General features: G+C 39.4%; 1 protein-coding gene and 1 long non-coding RNA gene across 2 annotated transcripts in view; one reads left to right on the top strand and one right to left on the bottom strand.

Moving 5' to 3' along the window:
- The window catches only part of TENM3 (teneurin transmembrane protein 3), a 1,525,061-nt gene that overhangs the window by 227,076 nt on the left and 1,279,590 nt on the right, over positions 1–18,395 (top strand). The window lies entirely within an intron of this gene.
- On the bottom strand, positions 813–4,721 carry LOC140689508 (uncharacterized). The gene is made up of 3 exons (XR_012064541.1): positions 4,473–4,721; positions 3,015–3,097; positions 813–1,149 (listed from the first exon to the last, which is right to left on the bottom strand). It is a non-coding gene; the product is annotated as an uncharacterized lncRNA (long non-coding RNA).

The raw sequence follows: 18,395 nt of genomic DNA, 5'->3' as shown, positions 1-18,395 counted from the left end.
TGCATAAAGCAGGAGAGAAGGGGGCTCCACTCGCACGAGGGGCAGCACCTCCTCGCGGCAGGCCCTGCTCAGGCCTGAACTGGGCACCAGCCGCGTTGTCTGCCCGGTGTGGCCTCCAGGAGAGGGACCGCAACTTATTTTTAAGCTCTGCCTTATTCAGCTACCTCTCATCAATAGTACCAGAATTTTTTTCCAACCTCATACTTTAAGAGACTTAAAGTTTTAACTGGGAAAATCTGTGCCCAGACTTGAAATGAACTGATGATTGTTACGTTAACATAAATATAAACACGACAAGGAAACAAAAGACACAGGAACAATGGTAGAAATGCTGTGACGCTGATGAAAAAAAGTCTTCAAAAGAGATTGATGAAACTCTAAGGTCTGTGTGATTGACGTGAAATTCACCTAACAGAATTAACCACTTTAAAATGAACAGTTGAGTTGCATTCAGTGCAGCCACAATGTTGCGCCACCACCATGCCTGTCCAGTTCCAGTGAAACCCCTTACCTGCTAAGCAGTTTCTCTCCATTCTTTGAAGCTCCTAGCAACCACCAGTCTGCATTATTTTCCTAAGGATTGAGCATTCTGAATCTTTTATGTAAGTGGATTCGTACAGCATACGGCCTTCTGTGTCTGGCTTATTTCACATATGCTTCATTATGCTTTGCACCATCCGTGTTGTAGAACGCAGCAGAACTTTCTTCTTCTCTATGGCTATTTCATAATATATGTATGGAATGTACCACATGTTTATACCACAACTTGATCTATTCATGGGCATTTGGATTATCTCCACCTTTTGAAAATTGTGACTAATGTAGCTGTAAACACACGTGCACATAGACTTATTTGAGGACCTGTGTTCAGCGTTGGGGGGTATATACCTGAGAGCGGAGTTGTGAGATCATCAGATTATCTTTTTACTTAGCTCTGCAGATTCTGTGTCTTCCGAGGGCCAACCACTCTGGCTCTTGGAGGTCCACGCCCCGTGCTTGGTTGATTTTTCAGAAGCTGTTTCATCCATAGGCTCTCCTTTCCATCTCCCCTCCCATTTGTTCTTTCAAGTCCAGCGTAGGCATTACTTTTTAAGCCTCACAGTGTTTGGGGTATGCTTCTGTACCTTCATGTTCTCTTTTGAGGCCAATCTGTAGAACAGAGAGAGATGTGGTAAATGCTAACATCAAATATTGTATTAAAAAGTGATATTAATTCAGTCATTCAACAAATATTACTAATTCTCATTTATCTAAACTCTGTAATAAGCACTGGGAATACAGAGGTAAATGAAATAGAGGTGACCTCTGCCCTCATAGAGTTTTCAATCTTAAAAGCAAATAAGAAAAGTGAGTTTTTATTATCTAGATCACAGTTTGATTCCCAAAAGCCATGAATTATGTTGTAGCATTTTTCAGAAGTGAATTGTTTATATTTACTGTTGGATCATAATCACATCACTTCTTGCTCAATCTTGTTCCTTCCCAGATTCACCCTGACTTTAAGTTGTGGCCTTGCAGTAACCAGAAGAATCCTTAGGGATGACTCATGGTTTCATAACCATCTGTGTCACACTGGCAAACCAAATGTCAAAAACACCCCCTTGAAAAGCTACGTTTCACTCATACGATGAACTGTATGGGTACATTTGGCGTTTCCATATTCATTCAAAATTTTACCTGGAAAGAGTGCACTTCAGTTTTTAAATAACAAGAGCATTCACTTGCATTTGAGGTGCATGAGTCTCTAAAAATGTAGCAAATTAAACAATCTGTGTTTGAAGTGAATCCCCAATCAAAATGATCATTTTATAAATTATAAAATAAAGAATGAGATTTTTGAAGTTGAAAAACACTAGAAAGAGTTAAATGGATGATGATGACATAGAAGTTTGTGCTAGGTTATGGACTAAGTAGATCTTCAGAGTGATTTGAATAAGATAAGAATTCATCAAATTCTCATGTAACAACCAAGAGCCAACAGGGACACAAGGCTTTTGCCTCTGTGTTCAGGATGGCTGTCACAGCTCCAGACAAAGCATCTGCATCCCACCCAGTGGGAATGAGCCAGTTCAGGCCAAGCCCATGTAGTTCAGCAGTGCAACTAGAGTGATACACAACACTTCAGCTCGTTTCCCGGTAACCACAACTTTGTCATGCGCCCACATTATTAGAAAAATGCTTGGAAATGGGGTTATATAGTCTAAAATTTTGGAACTCTAATACAATGGAAAAAAGAAAAAATAATATTTATGAATCTGCCACAGGGTGAATTCTTTGACGTGAAGAATGCTTCAGTTGATTAACATAGATTCTAAGTTAATAAAAATGTAATTTTCTGAGAATCTAGATTCTAGAACGAATTCTTAATTATTTCTTCACTGACAGATAACAGTTTTGAGTAGCAATCTAGAAATAAGTATGATTTAGTGTATTAGTCTGGAAATAAGAATTTTGCACCCATAGTCCTAGTACCTGTATCCTATTTATTGGCTTCGGTTTCATTTCAGCAATGTGAAAATAATAGCATAGTTTGGGTAAAACTCAACTTCTGTTCAGTAATAAAGGTCTTCTTTTTTTTTGAATTTTATGGATTATTGTGGGTAGGGAATACTCTCTCTCTCTCTCTCTCTCTCTCTCTCTCTCTCTATATATATATATATATATATATATATATATCTCCTCCACTTGTGGGTCATCTCCCACTTCTGCAAAACTAATGGTATACCAACATATTTTTTGTGTGTATGTAAATAAATTATTGAAAATTTTTTGATTCAACACACAAATCTAATTTAATATGAAAGGACACAATCTGTTTCTTTGAGAAATCTGCCATAAAGATACATTTTACACTTGAAGTTAAACTTTTCAATAATTTATTCCCTCTCTAGGCTGCCTGAAATTCTAAATTGCTAAAATTACTGCTTGGGTGCATGAATGACCTCGTACCAGGGCACACCTGATGGCAATTGTTTATATATAGAACACAATCCTGATCAGTCTCTGACACTTACTGCTGACTTCCTGCTGCTCAGAAATGTGTCCTGTAATAGCATTTGTATGTTTTCTTTTTCCCTCAAGGTTTCGGATTCTTTCCCTACAAGAACAAGGAAAATTAGAATGAACATTACAGACACCGTAATAGAAGTAGCCCAAGAAATATGATTGTGTTCTAAGATACTGTATGGTGTTCACGAAACAGAAATGTTATATGTATATATAAAAATGTATTTTTATAGATGTAGATGTATAGAAAGACTTTTGCACATCTCTTTTGCATATTTCAAAAATACAAGAATTCTTACCATGATGAAACTCTCATATGCAACATGTTTTCAAGATTTCAACCTCGAATAATTCTTTTTGTTTGTGTTTTTTGGAGGCGGGAAGGTATATGTGTCTGTGTGTATATATATATATATTTTTTCTAATGGAGGTACTGGGGATTAAACTCAGGACCTCTTATGTGCTAATAAGCAGGCACTCTACCACTGAGCTATACCCTCCCCATTTAAGTAATTCTTAAAAAGAGTCAAATTAATACCTCAAAAATTATCAAAAACTCACTAAACTGTGAGTTAAAACTATAACCCTTTGGAGAATGACTTCTTCAGACACTTGATATTTCCATTAAAAAAAACCTTTAATATTATCAATTTCAAGGTGTTCAAGTCACCAAATTAATCAGCAATTAATGGATGTTGAACTCTTAGCTCTCAGTTTTTTAAAAGAGGAAATAGATAATGAAAGCAATCTGTTTGAAACTAGAATATGTTTAAGCAGTTTTTAGAAAGGATGTGTGTGGTGGGGTAGAGAATTATTTAATTATGTTTTTCTTCTGTTTTTTTATGTAAGGCTAGTAGGCGCCCCTTCTGCCTGTGAGGCAGGTGACAGAACACCCCATGAAGGCCCACTGGCCCCGGTAGTTTCACTGCTCTGACACCGAGGAGTTAACCGTAGACTCAAACTCTGGCAAGCATAGACACATATTTAACGAATCTTTGGATCTTCAAAAAGACAAAGAGGAGATCAGCAAGATGATAAAGACACTGGAAGAAAGCCTAACCCAAAGATGAGAGTGTGTACGGTCCGTTCTCTGACAGCCGGCTTCTTGTCCTGGAGTGACCTCTGATTTCTTCTCCCTCGACACGTCTCTCCTACTGACCACTTGATCCAAAGTCACCTCCCACTGCCCAGCTTTACAGCTTTGTCTGAAATTATCCTGTCCATACATTTATTTGTTAATTACTTGCTCCTCAAAATGAAAGTTCAGTACATCAGCGATCTTGTTTATCAGGGTTCTGCTGTGTCTTCAGGGCCTTGGCTGTAGTTGGTACTCAGTAAGCATTTGTTGAAAAGGTAAAGGGGTCAGTGGATACCCAAATGGAGAGGCTTTGGATATTTTCATAAATAAGTAGTAAATACTTAAATTTGTAACAGCTGTCTCACAATTGCTATTTTTTTTTTTTTACCTTCTAAATCTCTCTCAAATCTGTCCACTTCTTCTCGGTTGTCCACTTCTCCACCACCATCATCTACTCCAAGCCACCATCTCCTCTTGCTGAAATGAGCACCGGAAACCCTGCCTCGGAATCCACTGAAACATCAACCCACACAAATGCCTTCCAGCCCACAGGCCTTCCTGAGCTTATTTTGAAATTCAAACCTTCTCATCTTAAACTCCTGCCTGAATCACTTCAAAGTATCTCATCCCTCTTCTACTTGTGTTTTCAACCTCTCCTCCAAGGCCTTGCAGAGTCTGGCCTCCTGCCTCTTCCCAGGCCCTCTGTGACGGCGTTCTCCTCTGTTCTCTGCCATCTGGCCATCCTCACCATCTTGCAGGCTCCCTTTCTCAGCGGACTTTTTATTGCTGTTCCGACTCCCTAGGATGTGCCACCCGCCCCTTCCTCTTCAGCTGGTCATTAACTCTCTGGCTGTAAATCCAGTGCTGAAATCACTGCACGTGAGCTTCCTGTGGGTCTAGGAGGAAGCCACCGTGCTAAGCTCAGGAACGCTAAGGTGGTCGTTCCTTTGCGTTGCCCCTACGCATTGAGATTTTGTCGAGGGACGTCCTTCTCCGTGTCCAATCACAGTAACTCTGATAGAGGAACTCCAGCCAATCGTAACCCCCATGACTCGTGCGCAGTCAGCCACGGTTGTGCCCTCTACTTACCCCTAGACGTCGTATTTTAAGCCGTGAGAGGGGAGTAAGATTGTAGCCAATACTTCAGACCTTTATGCATTCATAGTCCTTCGCTGACAAATATTTATTGGAACTGAACCTGTGCCAGGAATGAGCCTGAACTTTTATGCCCCACTGTTCCTGCCGATCCTTCTACTTGGCATATATTTTCCCCCTTTTCCTTCTATCTCCCCGATATCCTTAAGTTCCTGGTGAAGTCCTACTCTTCTTTCAAGGCCCAGTTGAAACGTGACCTCTTATCTGAAGCTTCCCTGAATCCCTTCAGGCTGAATTAATTGCTCCTTTATCTGTGCTCCCAAAGGGGTTTGTTCATACATTTGTAAAAGCACTTATCACATTGCATTATAACTATTTGCATATCTGTGTCTTTTCTGGACTTTTTTCTTTGTGGCAGGAACCATATCTTACACATACTTAAATCCCCCTCTCTCTCCTTGTACCTCCATCCCTGTCTCTCCTCACAGTGCTTGCTTGGCACGTGACAGGCACAATCGAAGTATTAGCTGTTGCTTCGATGCCTAGAGTTCCTTAATCATCCATGAACACTGTCATTAACAGCAAGATATAAACAATCATTGGATATATTTTACGATCTTTTCTGGATGATTTGTTAAATCCTCACGGCATTGTTACTTTTTAAGGGAAATTTTCACTAGAGCCAAAACTCCCAGTGCATAGAGAAGACTAAAACAATAGAAAAATACAAACTTTGCAAAAATCAGGGCAATATGAAATCTGAAAAGCAAGTGGGAATGCAACTATCCTTGGAAATTAGGCTAGGTCACCAAGGAAAGATCCAAAGAAATAGCACAAGAGTGTAGGGATGTATTTACGGGGACAAAAATACAAAAGAAACAGAAATGTCATTACAGAAAGGCAACAGAAAAATAGCCTTAAATAATGTATTATCAAGCAAAATTTTCCACAAGAAATAAAAGAACAATGTGTGAAAAATAAGGTTTAAGAAGAAAGATTTGAACGCCACCTCCAGCTTCCTTGTGTCATTATACCTCCCTTGAGATTAGTCGCATTACCTTTGAGGTTTAGTTAAATTTGTGGCTTGCTCATACCTGAGGGATAATTGAGAATAGACAAGCTTAAGTCTAGTACAAAATATTAACTCTCTTAGGGGAACATTGCAATTATCTAGCTTGATCTGAGACCCCTAAATGATAAGAAAACTGTGTAACTCTCAGATTCAGGCATCTTGCTGAACATTCCTGGAAAAATTAAGGCAGCCTAATCTGAAACCATGTAGACATCTCCCCCAGTCAGTCTGGGACTGGAGCGTGGTTACTGGTTTTGAGTGATACAGTGGGAGCAGCTTGGATCGCACCTCCCAGACCCCATAATGTTTCTGTCTCTGGGAGGTCCTTGGCGGACATGTGGGCTGCTGGTGCGTGGGGCTGGCCGGAATGTCCCCAGACCTCTTCCATGTAGCCAGAGGCAGTGTTGTGTTGACAGTTTGTTGTTGATCATCTTTAAGGATCATTGTGGGTTCACCAAGTCTTGTTCAGTGTTCTCCCTGTTAATTCTGCTTGGGAATCACTCTCATATCCTCCTCAGCCAGACTTGAGAGTGTTGACTCTCTGAGTGAAAAGCAAATAAAAATTGATCGTGTCCAATCCCTTTGGCCTGATGGAAAGTTTGAAACTCAAAGTAGGCCATTGAAGGAGGTGATTTCTTTGTAAATAAATAGTGTGTGTGTATGTGTATGTGTGTGTGTGTGTATGTATATATATATATATAATATATCATACATAGTATGTAAATAGCATATGCAAGTCAACATGGCCAGCTGATGGAGATCCTTGCTGATTTAAGGAGGAGGCAGACTATATTTCAGTGCAGTTGGTAATTATAGTACTCAGTCGGTGTGAACAGTGAAAAGATGTTTGAACTCTAAATAAACAATATTGTATTCATTTTTAAAGAGGGGGGAAAAGAAAGTACTTTTTGAACAGATCAGCTAGCTTAACCTTAGTATTTAGCTAGTTATGGAAATATGATATTAATCTGAAAATCTCCAGAAGAGTAGCAGATGCTGGGAGCGAGCCCAATGACTAGAAATGTCAGAGCAGTTTGTTGATGTGGCAGATTGTATATTTAACAAGAAAGCAATGGATGAAAAATTCGACTCTAATTTGTCTGGGGCTTTCTCTGCCTGGACCCCATCCTCCCTCTCTTCCCCACCCCATATCCACTACTGGAAATCTCCTCCTCATTCTGCAAGACTCCACCAACATCCTCTCCTGTGAAATCTTCCTGGGCCACCTGCATCTCCTTTGACACGGGGGTAGGCAGTATAATGCCTCCAGCCCCAGAGACGTTCCATCCTCATCCCTAGGACCTGCGAATATGTTACTTTACTTAGCCAAAGGACTGAGTGATTACATTTAATTTAATTTAATTTAATTTAATGTGATTGCATTAAGGATCTTGAGATGGGGAGATTATTCTGAATTATCTTCTTGGGCCCACTGCAATCACAAGGGTCCTTCTATGTGAGAGAGGGAAGTAGGAATTTTAGTCGGAGTGGTATGATATGGAAAGCCTCACACAGCCATGCTGACTTTGACTATGGAAAGGGATCACAAACCAAAGAGTGTGAGAAGATTCTGGAAGCTGGAAAAGGCATGCAAACAGATTACCTTAGAGTCTCCAGAAAGAATGCAACCCTATCAGGACCTTGATTTCAGCACAATGAAACCCATTTCTGACTTCCAACCTTCAAAACTATAAGGTTAAAGAAAAAGGAGTTTTTTTAAGGCCTCTAAATGTGTAGTAACTTGTCATAGCAACAATTGGAAACTACTGTGGACCCGTTGGCACAAGTTTTCGCTCCTGTTCCGTGCGTCCAGGTTACTGCATGTGCACCTGCTGGCACTTCATCCAGCGCATCACAATGGTTTGTTGTGGGTTGTCTCCCCACATGTTCTTCCCTCGACCACCAAATAGTAACCAGCATCTTATTCATGTTTAGTTCCCTAGTGGCCCAGTCAGAGCCCTTAAATGGATCCAGTGCCCCACCAGCTCCCGCCCACGAACATGGAAAAGACTCACCACAGGTTCATTTGTCTGTAGTTTTGCTCAGATACCCTTCTAGTGGCTGTTACAAGTCACTCTTCCATTGATTTTACAGCCTCCTGACTCCTGGCATATCCCAGCTCCACGTGAAGTCTTGGCTGAGATTTGTAGACACAAGTCTCTGGCTCTGACCTTTGACACCACCTTGCTCTTCCAAGCCCAGGCCGCTCCCAAGACCCGTATGAACAGGGGTAGCGTCCTTCACTCTCCCAGTCACTCCTCTGCTTCTCAGTTCCTGGGAGGAGGTCAAGCGCTTGACACAAGTGAATACTAAGCAAAAAAGTTTAAATACATAGGCAAATGCATAATGTTATACAAATGAGTTATTTTACCGAGGAATGGTGAAACGGTCAGAGGGATCCGAAGATTGTCATTACCTTCTGAGACTATAATATACAAGACTCAGCTCCAGGAAGCTTACTGATTTACTCAGTGATGTGGGTGAGGTTTGGTGCTAAACAAGTTCATAGATGTTAGTTTACTAGAATTTTTAAGAAATTATGCATGGTGATTACAGTTCTATATATTCCTTGTGGTTTTCGTGAAGTGCTCATGGTAAAGATCTGTTTTCTTCTGGTCACTTTCAAACATATTTGAGAAATGGCTTTGAGTACATCAAGAAAAACTTTAACAGAAAGCACATCACCTCTACCCCAGCACATGGAGAGAATATTTGTTTAATGGAAATACAATTTCATAAACAAATTACCCGGTGATAAAAAATATGTGCTGCATTTGTTTGAAATATTACCATAAATGGGAACATAATATAACAGAAGAAATATGACCTGGGATTCAAAAACTTTATTGGATTCTTGTTTTTTTCAGTAATTTTAGGACCATCATTTAGTCCCTTAAGCGTCAGTTTTCTCATCACAACATGAAATATTTGGAATGTACTCCCAATTTAAACATTGTTTTCTATTTAGTAGCGTGCAGAATGTAACATGCCACCATTAGAACATTATTTCTCCTGTTGTTCGTGTTAGTTCAAGGGCTGAGTTTATGTCCATGTGCAAAAACAATTTGAAAACCTTGAAAGAGCCCCAAAAGCAAATATTCTAAAAAAACCTAAATTTTTGGAAAAATGAGCTTTATAGAGGAGACTGAAAGAATCTACGTTACTGTGTGACTGGAATACGTTCAGAGTTATTCCAGAGTTATTAAGCCTTAATAACAAACTTCAGTCCCAGGGGAAATCAAGAAAGAAGGAAGGAAACTTCTCAGAAACAGGAAAAAGCAAGAGCAGAGATAGGAGTCCAGTAACTCTGGCTTCGTTTTAAGGTCCAGTCTTGAGGATGATTCTTAGCAATGTTTATTTTGCTCACAGTACTGACCACAGAGCTGGGTACAGTGGGGCAGCCAATAATGTGATCTCTATATATTATCATTTATATGCTTCTTTGGCAAAGTGTGTATAAGAGTATGTGTGTGTTTAGAAAATGTATCAAAGGAAGGCATTCCTTTTTTTTTAGTTGAAGTAGTCAGCAGTCAGTTTACAATGTTGTGTCAATTTCTGGTGTACAGCACAATTTTTCAGTCGTACATGAAAATGCATATATTCATTTTCATATTCTTTTTCACCATAAGCGACTACAAGTTATCAAATCTAATTCCCTATGCTATACAGTATAAACTTGTTTATCTGTTTTATATATACCTATCAGCGTCTGCAAATCTTGAACTTTCAATTTATCCCTTCCCACCCGCTTCCCCCCTGGTAACCATAAGTTTGTTTTCTATGTCTATGAGTCTGCTTCTGTTTTATATATAAGTTCATTTGTTTTTTGTTTTTTTTTTTTGGCACTCCTTTTCAAAACCTGGAAATTCTCCTTGTGGAGTCAGAGAAGTTAGAAGAAAGATTCTAAGGTTGTATTTCAGCCGGGAGCCTTGCCTGTCCCAAATCTATATTTGTGCGTAGATTTCCATCACTTTTTCCCTTTCAGATCATCTGAAAAAACTACTGTTTGAACGTGAGTTCCCCGTGTACTTGGCCTAGACATGTGTTCTGTGCTTCTGGTAAGCTGAGAGGCTGTCTCCACGCCTGTTTTGGGAGCGCTGAGTGTAACAGCAGTGCTGAATGTCTAACTAAAATCCAGCAGCATTTTGGGAGGGACTGTGATCATTACACATGAATGGGAATATTGACTAAAACTGAGTTCTCTTCTATATTTAAGATTTCTTTTTCTTGCAAGTAAACACTTTACTTGTTCTCTTCTAACTAGTCATTTAAGCGGAAAGCTGAGGATCTATTTTAAAGTGTCGGTCAAATGGGAAGCCATGTAGTAGAGAGCGCAGGCTAGCCTGCCTCTGGAAGCTGCAATGGGGTTACTTTTACATGTGAGCCCAAGGTAGGTCTGTTCTCTATTCTAATAGACCTGGTGGATGTAATATTTTGCTCATTTTCAACTGTAATAAGCTTTTGAGTATCTGAAGCTATGAGGTTTGTGTTTTTCATCCAGTTTGTTTGATTCCAAGGGCACGCTGATGGAGTAAGGTGTAAAACAGTTCACGGGAGACTTCCGATATTAGTTTCCGCACATCTGCAGTTTTTGAAAAACAGTCTCTTTTCTAAAAATAAAAGTGAAATGTTTACAAGGACCTAAAGAGCTGATTTTATTTTTTTCACCCACCTCAACCAATTTGTAGGATTGAGCTGAGTACTTTGGAAGCAGGGGGTAAAGCAAAAACTTGCTTTAGGAGATTTAACAAGCTTTTGCCAAGGAAACAGATTTCTGTATGCTTTCCCCCTCTTGAATGGTTTATTGAAAAGCCTATTGGGCTGAGTATATAAATGCTGTTGTGAGTCATTTGCTTTGCTGTTTATATTCTGTTTCTCCAAGTTTAATCATGGCATTGAACTCTTTCCCCAGCTCTACGCTTGCTTGAGATTTAGTCCTATATTGTTTTCTTTCATATGGTGCAAGTGGACATAAGTGACTTAAAGGGATGTCATTTGGCTTTTCCTTTCTCTCTTTTTGTAGAGAGTCTATACCTCGGGTCTCCTTTGATCTCAGAGTCTACAGTTTGGATAAATGCCAGAGCATCATCAGCCTAGGACTTGTAGCATCCATCCTGCAGTGTATCTTGTGATTCCTTGAAAAGTGTGCTGGGGTACCCTGGAAATTCTGGAGCTCCAAATGACCAGATGAGGTCCAGTTCCCTAACCCTATATGTGTCCATGTAGTTCAGTGTTCATGTTAGAATTGACATGCCGCTTACCTGTCAGAGATTCTCGGGACTATGAGATGAAGTTGAACTACGTCTTAGTGCTTGCTCTGTTTGAAAAGGCCTATGTTCACTTCATCCTACCGTGAAACAGAAACAAAACATTCTGGAAATCCCTCAGTAATATTTATCCCTGACTGCCTGTGCGCTATCCTTTAATAAGTATATTTTTGTTATTTTTCTGTATGTATTTTCAGTTGGCCTAGAAATGACACTGATACGAATTACTAGTGTTATTAGAAAGCGTGAAGCAAACAGTTATCATATGTGATGCTCAGTGCGTAGATGTTGGGCTGGCTCGGGCAGAAAAGAGCATTCATCAGTTCCTCAAAAATTCTCTGTCTAACTGGAAAGATTAAAAAAATGCAGATGCACAAAGCATGAAGTAGCATTTCTTAGCTTTCTACTCTCTTGGTTTGGACAATTCCTTTATTGAATTACTGAGCAAATTTAAACTTCCTTTAGCATAATAGGGCAAAAGCCACACATTTCTCACTACCTGCCTATGACATCTCAAAAATTGATGTCCGAGATAACTGCAGAAAATGTATCATGTATTTGTCATTAGAACAAAACCAGGCAAAGACATTTTACATTATTTTGGTGAATGAGAACTTTAAAAGTTAATGTAATGAAGTTCTGTGAACTGTTTATTTTGCTGTGATTTATGGCAGGGAAAAGAAATAAAAGCCACATGTTACAAAACTTAAATCAATCATCACGACCAATTGCTGATGCTTAGTAACAGGGTAAATTGCAAATGGCCAAAAATAAAGTAATTACAGATTTATTATTTTGATATTCTTGAGTTTGTGGCATGAAAGAATTTATAATACGGTTTTATAGCAGTGACTAAAAGGGGAAAGGAAGAAAAAGAAAAAGTGGACAAATAATTATAGGAAAGCAAAGAGGCGGAGGGGTGTACAAATTCCCCAGAGTTTGAAATGGGTAAGGGTGAGAAATTGTTATATCAGAGTGTTAAGTAGTTTGGAATTTGCTATCCTAGCACTGAACCTTCTATAGTTAGGATTTATCCACTGTTCTATGAAGTATCTCCTTGAAAGTTGGTGTGCCTTACTTTAACCAGTGTTTTCCACTGCCACAAAGTTATTGTCATCGTAATCTTTGAGTTCCTCTGTTTTTTGCATTTCTAACAGGACTGTTTTCTAAGTTGAGGGCTCTTGGGAGGCAAATTCTGCCAAGATGTCCAAGTCCAATTTTCCACGTGAGGCATAGCTACCGAATTCCTCCTGGACCTGCCTATTGTTGCAGAGAGAGACTTTGTAATTACCAAGGGATTATAGCAGAATATGAGAGGGCCTGAAAGCAGCTTTCTTGCAAATCAAGAATGTATTCAGTGCAAACTTAGGAAGAATCAGCCGAGAAGTGAGGCAGAAGTATCTGAAAATGTTAAAGGTTCAGGCAGAAGGTCCTGCCTGCAACTCCTAATTAAAGAAGTAAAAACCGCTTTTAAAGACTGTCAAGGACTGTCATTTGTATTCCCCACCAAGCAAAGGGTCTTCTGAGGATTGCAAATGAGGTGATGGCACTGCCCAAGTACCCTGGGTCTGTCCTCTTTTTGTACTCCAAAAGTAATGAAAATGGAGCTTAATGGTACATAAATAAAAATAATTAAATAGAAGATAGAAGTAGTGGTGCATTACCTGAATTAATATACAAGATTAAGGGTCCAATAACCCAGAAACAACTTCGCTATTTCAGTGTTTCACATAAATGAGGCAACTGTCTCCAAGTAGAATAAAACATAGCTTTCACTCTACCATTTTGATTTCAGATTTAAAAACAAAATGTTTCGTACGGATGTTTCTGGTGTTCTCTTTGACATATGGTTTCAGCACATGTTCTTATTGAAACAAGCCAGATTATCAGTTACACCTCTTCTGGGTATGTCTTTTTTAATTTAAGTTTAAAAAATTGACTTATTTTTCTTATTGATTTCTTGGCCAAAACTAGAATCATTCATGAATTTATATGTGTTAATTTTTTTGTCCTTAGGTTATCTCTCTGCTGGCAGAAATTTTGACAAATGCGTAGAGCAATGAGCCGTGCAACAGTGGAGGCTTGTAATGATTTGCAAAGCTGTTTCAGAATGGGTGATTTTGTAGAAATAAAAGGGCAAATGGAATTCAGAAGAGAGAAGGAGGCAGTGAGAACTTGAGTTGTGACTAGCAAATTTATGCCTTTTAAGGAATTAAAAAGGCAATGGTCAGATGGCTTCCTGTAATAGCACATGTTTGACTTGCCAACGTTTGAGTGAGATCTTAAGAAAACATCAGGAAAAAACAACAAAACATACCTCCTTTCTTAGTAGTAGTTGTTGTTTCTGTGCTCACGGATAAGGCAAGTTTTCTCCGCCCTTGTGCTATCTTTTCATCTCTCTTTCCCTTCCCTTAGCTGGGCTCTGACCGTGGCTGTATCCTCTCCCTTGTCCTTCTCAAGCCCCTCCAGGGGCTCTCTTGCACCCTTAACATCAGTCCTCCCCAGCTATTGTTGACCACACTAACTTTCCCCATCTTTGACCTTTCTCAGAGATGCTGTTCTCTGTTTCCAATCGCTTGTTACTTAAACAGATGCATGCTCCCATGTCTCTTTCACAGACGTAAACCTCATCTTGCCCTCTGGCAGGAACAACAGTTATGTGTTAGATAGCTTGCGATTCTCTAGACTGACATTGTCCTGTAGAAATACACAATTATCACATGTGTAGCTTTCAATGTTTTAGTAGCAGTTTTCGAAAATAAGAAGAAACAAGTGAACTAATTTTAGCAGTACGTATTACTGGATGCATCCAAAAGAGCATTTCAGTATGCAGTCAGTGTAACAGTGATTGATGAAGTAGTTTACATTTTTCTTTTGTATGATGTCTTCAAATCTGGTGTGCGTTTTATGTTTATAGCACATCCCGGTTCAGACCGGCCACATTTCAAGTGCTCAGTAGCTCCATGTGATTTCCAACTCCTATCCTGGACTATTAACATAGCTCTGGAATATCATTCTCTCAATCAGCACATCTAGAAAACTCAGATACAACAGTTGTATTTTGTATCCGGGTATCAGACACAAAACAAGAACACTTGCTTAGTCATCTGAATCTTTGCCGTGAGAAGTTCCCTTGTGTCGCACCGTGCTGAGAGTAATCTTATCCCTTGTGTCTTTGTTAGATGTTTGATTTCATTCCTGGTTTTACAGATAGCCGTGTAGGTATTTAGACAATATTCTTCATAGTTCAGAGTTTTAGAGAGGACTCAGCATTATGCATCTTTGCATAATTTCATCCCTGTATGTTCTGACATTGGGATTTGAGGACATTTTTAAGTGAATTATAGGATCAAAAGTGTGGCCCAGGTGACACAGCATCGCTCCAACATGGGTGACGTGCACAAACAGAAGGGCTGGGAGAAAAGGCCCAGAGACACGATGAGCAGTGGTAAGGAGGTGACACGGAGCAGAGAGAAGGCCAGACATGATTGGAAACCCAGTTCCAACTTTACCACTCGTTTAATGTTTGTAGCCAAATTACTGAAACTCTCCGAGTCGCAGTAGCCTCCTTTGCAAAGAGGATAAGAATTCCAAGGGTGTTGTGAAGATCGAGCGTTCTAGTACATACAGAAAGCATAAGACACATGACATACATCATTGGTGCATTTACACTTTAGTATGTTCACATATGAGGAACAGGTATGTAGAGCACACATCAGGTTTGTGTAACAGGCCCTTACCTATCCATTTTTGAAAGGCACATTTTTTTAACTTTCCTGAGATGAAAGGGAAAGTGGTTCACTTTTTAATGAACTATTATTGTATTCAAATTTACACTACCACAGCACTAAGTGGTTTTTATTCATTAACGTATAGGATAGTACAGATAAAAAAAATAGGTGAACTATAAAAATCACACATTAATTAGAAAATTATGATGTACTTCTGGAAATTTGGAAAAGGAAACTTCACCTGGCTTCTTAGTGAAAACTGTCTTTTGAAAGCTCTGTTCAGATATTAGCAATCGCATTTCTGGGTTTTCTGATTGTTTTCAATAAATAAACTTGTCAGAATGTACTTGGAAGGTTTACAACATCATGAATAACTTTACTGTTTGGCAAGGAAGCATCTTATTTTAAAAATAATTTCTAATTGGTTATAAAACTCTATGATTCCCATCAAAAAGACTAGTTGTGAACTCAGTACACTTCTGACCTAGAGAGCGGTGCTGGGTTTGTGCAACTTCATGCTGTCGTTGGGTTAAGCAACTCGCCCTCCTTTGGAAAAAATCCAGAAGTGGCACCTAGGGCGGGATGGGGGCCGTTTAACTGCTGTGTGGATTGAGCTGCGAGGAGCACGTTCCATCAGCGCGCTGCAGTCAGTCCCGCCTGCCAGCCTGCTCCTGAGGGCCATCGTCTGTGGTCTATAAAGCACATGGTTGGGCCCTCCCCACTTAGTGATCAGCCTTCCTCCCCGGGCAGCTTCAGGGCAGTTGAGATCAGCTGGGGTACTCCGCCCACAGGGAACCAGAGGCAGGGAGTCTTCCGAGGAAGGCACTGGCTTATGGACCAACCGCCTTGCCTCCCATTAGCCAACAAAGATCTCATCTGGTGATCTTGGGGCATGGCAGGAAGCCCATCTTTTAATCAGAGTTGAAAAGCAAGAATTTCTACTCCTTACAAACAACAATGCATTTCAGTGAGAACAACCTCAGATTCCTTAAAGCTTTACATTCAAATAAGACAGGACAGTCTCTCCTCTCTTGCCTTCAGTCTTCAGCCTTCACTGGCTTAATGCTTTAGCTCCTTGTTTGTCTTTTTCTCACCATTTTTTTTTCCCATTTAGAAAGTACAAGATTGAATGAGGGAGAGATTTTAATGCTAGGTTTTATTTTTGAATCATTCAACCTGAGATTTGTCCTAATATGTTTACCTTTATACATATTCATTTATTTAGCTGAGTCTCCAGTAAGTAGGAATCGGTTGCCTACTCTCTGCCAGAAATTATTTAAATGAGTCGGATATAGTAGAAAAAGTAGCCCCTACATAGATGGAGTTTGTGGCTCATGCAGAAATACAGAAAACAAACCAATACATGTAATACTACATTGAAAGTAAGTGCTATGAAGGAAAGTAAAGCAGGAGAGGGAATAAGAGATTGAACTTTTAGGTAGGATGGTTTGTACCCCCATGTTCAATGCTGCATTATTCACAATAGCCAAGACAACATGGTAACAATCTGAGTGTCTCTGGATGGATGAAAAGAAAATGTGATATATGTATGTGTATACACATATACATATGTACATATATATATACACATACGTATATACATATATATACATACATAGTGTGAAAGTTTTATATATATATAATGGAATACTACTCAGCCATAAACAAGATGGAAATCCTGCCATTTGTGGCAGCATAGGTGGACCTTGAGTGTGTTACACTAAGTGAAAAAGGTCAGAGGAAGAAAAATGCTGTTTGGTCTCACTTATTTGTGGACTCTAGAACGTCAAACTCATAAAAAGAGTGTAGAATGGCAGTTGCCGGGGTGTGGTAGAAATGGGGAGATGTTGGTCAAAGGCTGTAAACTTCTAGTTACAAGATGAGTAAGTCCTGGGGACTCTAATGTACAGTGTGGTAGTTATAGTTATGAATACCACATTATATTCTTGAAAATTGCTGGGACAGTAGATCTTAAGTGTTCTCACCACAAATGTGAGCACACACACTGAAACTGTTAATTACATGTGGTGATGACTGGATGTGTTAACTAACTTTACTGTGATAATCATTTTTCAGTATATACATGTATCAAATCAACACGCTATACGTATTAAACTTTCACAATGTTATATGTCAATTATATCTCAGTAAAGCTGGAAAAAATATAAGTGAATGAATGAATGAGTATCAGAACTAAACAGAGAGACTTACGTTATGTATGATGCCTAAAGATAGAAAACCTGGAGACAGTAATCTAAGAAGGGATTAAAGGGAAACATCCCTCTGTGCATGGCCTGATCCTGCCAACAAGACAGAGATGACAAAAAAATGTCATCACTCGTCCATATGTAGTTACTGTTGCACGTGTCACATAATGGACTAGCTGCCGGAGACTCAGACAGAAATCTGTAGAAGATGATTTGTGTCCCTGCTGATTTCAGAACGTTTCCCCCAAAATACCCCCGTTACTCCGGGGCATGTAACTGTATTTCCAACTGGATGCCACCAGATCTTAAACAAATAAGATAATTCTATTTGATGATAAGAGTAGACTTTATTAACAAGGGCAGGAAACTTAAACCTCCAGGGGATTTATAGGTGAAGGGCAGGATGCTGACCTGCACCTTGAGCCCAGTCAGTAAACTATGAACGGGACCTGCTTGCTAATAATTCCCAGAAAGGTGAGTGGTGTATGCCATGATCTAGACAGTTACAGTTTTATGGTTACTGCTACTAACTAGCAGTGGTACACCGTCATCACCATCATCAACAATTGTAAGGCTATCTGCTGTGGAAGAAGAAAAAAGAAGCGAGTGACTCACTTCTTGGCCTGAAAGGGCTTATAATGTGCAAATAGTCATTGCTCATTATATTTGATTGATTCACATTCCTTAATATAAGGGAATTTAAAATTATAATTAAGGCTTACAAAAGGTCTCACTTTTAGACAAGTAATATTACATGACATTTTCTCTTTCAGCTAGGGATTTTAGGGAAGTTTATAAATATTACCTTGATAAACTTCACAAAAGCCCTCTCAGGTTGTACGTATGAAACTCATTTGCAGATAGTTAATAAAGAAAAAAATGCATGCATGAAGATCAAGTGATCTGCCCCAAGTCAGAAATAGCTCTTAATACTCTTCT

Source organism: Vicugna pacos, chromosome 26 (genome assembly GCF_048564905.1).
Source record: "Vicugna pacos chromosome 26, VicPac4, whole genome shotgun sequence".
Lineage (NCBI taxonomy): Eukaryota > Metazoa > Chordata > Mammalia > Artiodactyla > Camelidae > Vicugna > Vicugna pacos.
The sequence above is the reverse complement of the archived record's forward strand: the minus strand, read 5'-3'. Positions and strand labels throughout refer to the sequence as shown.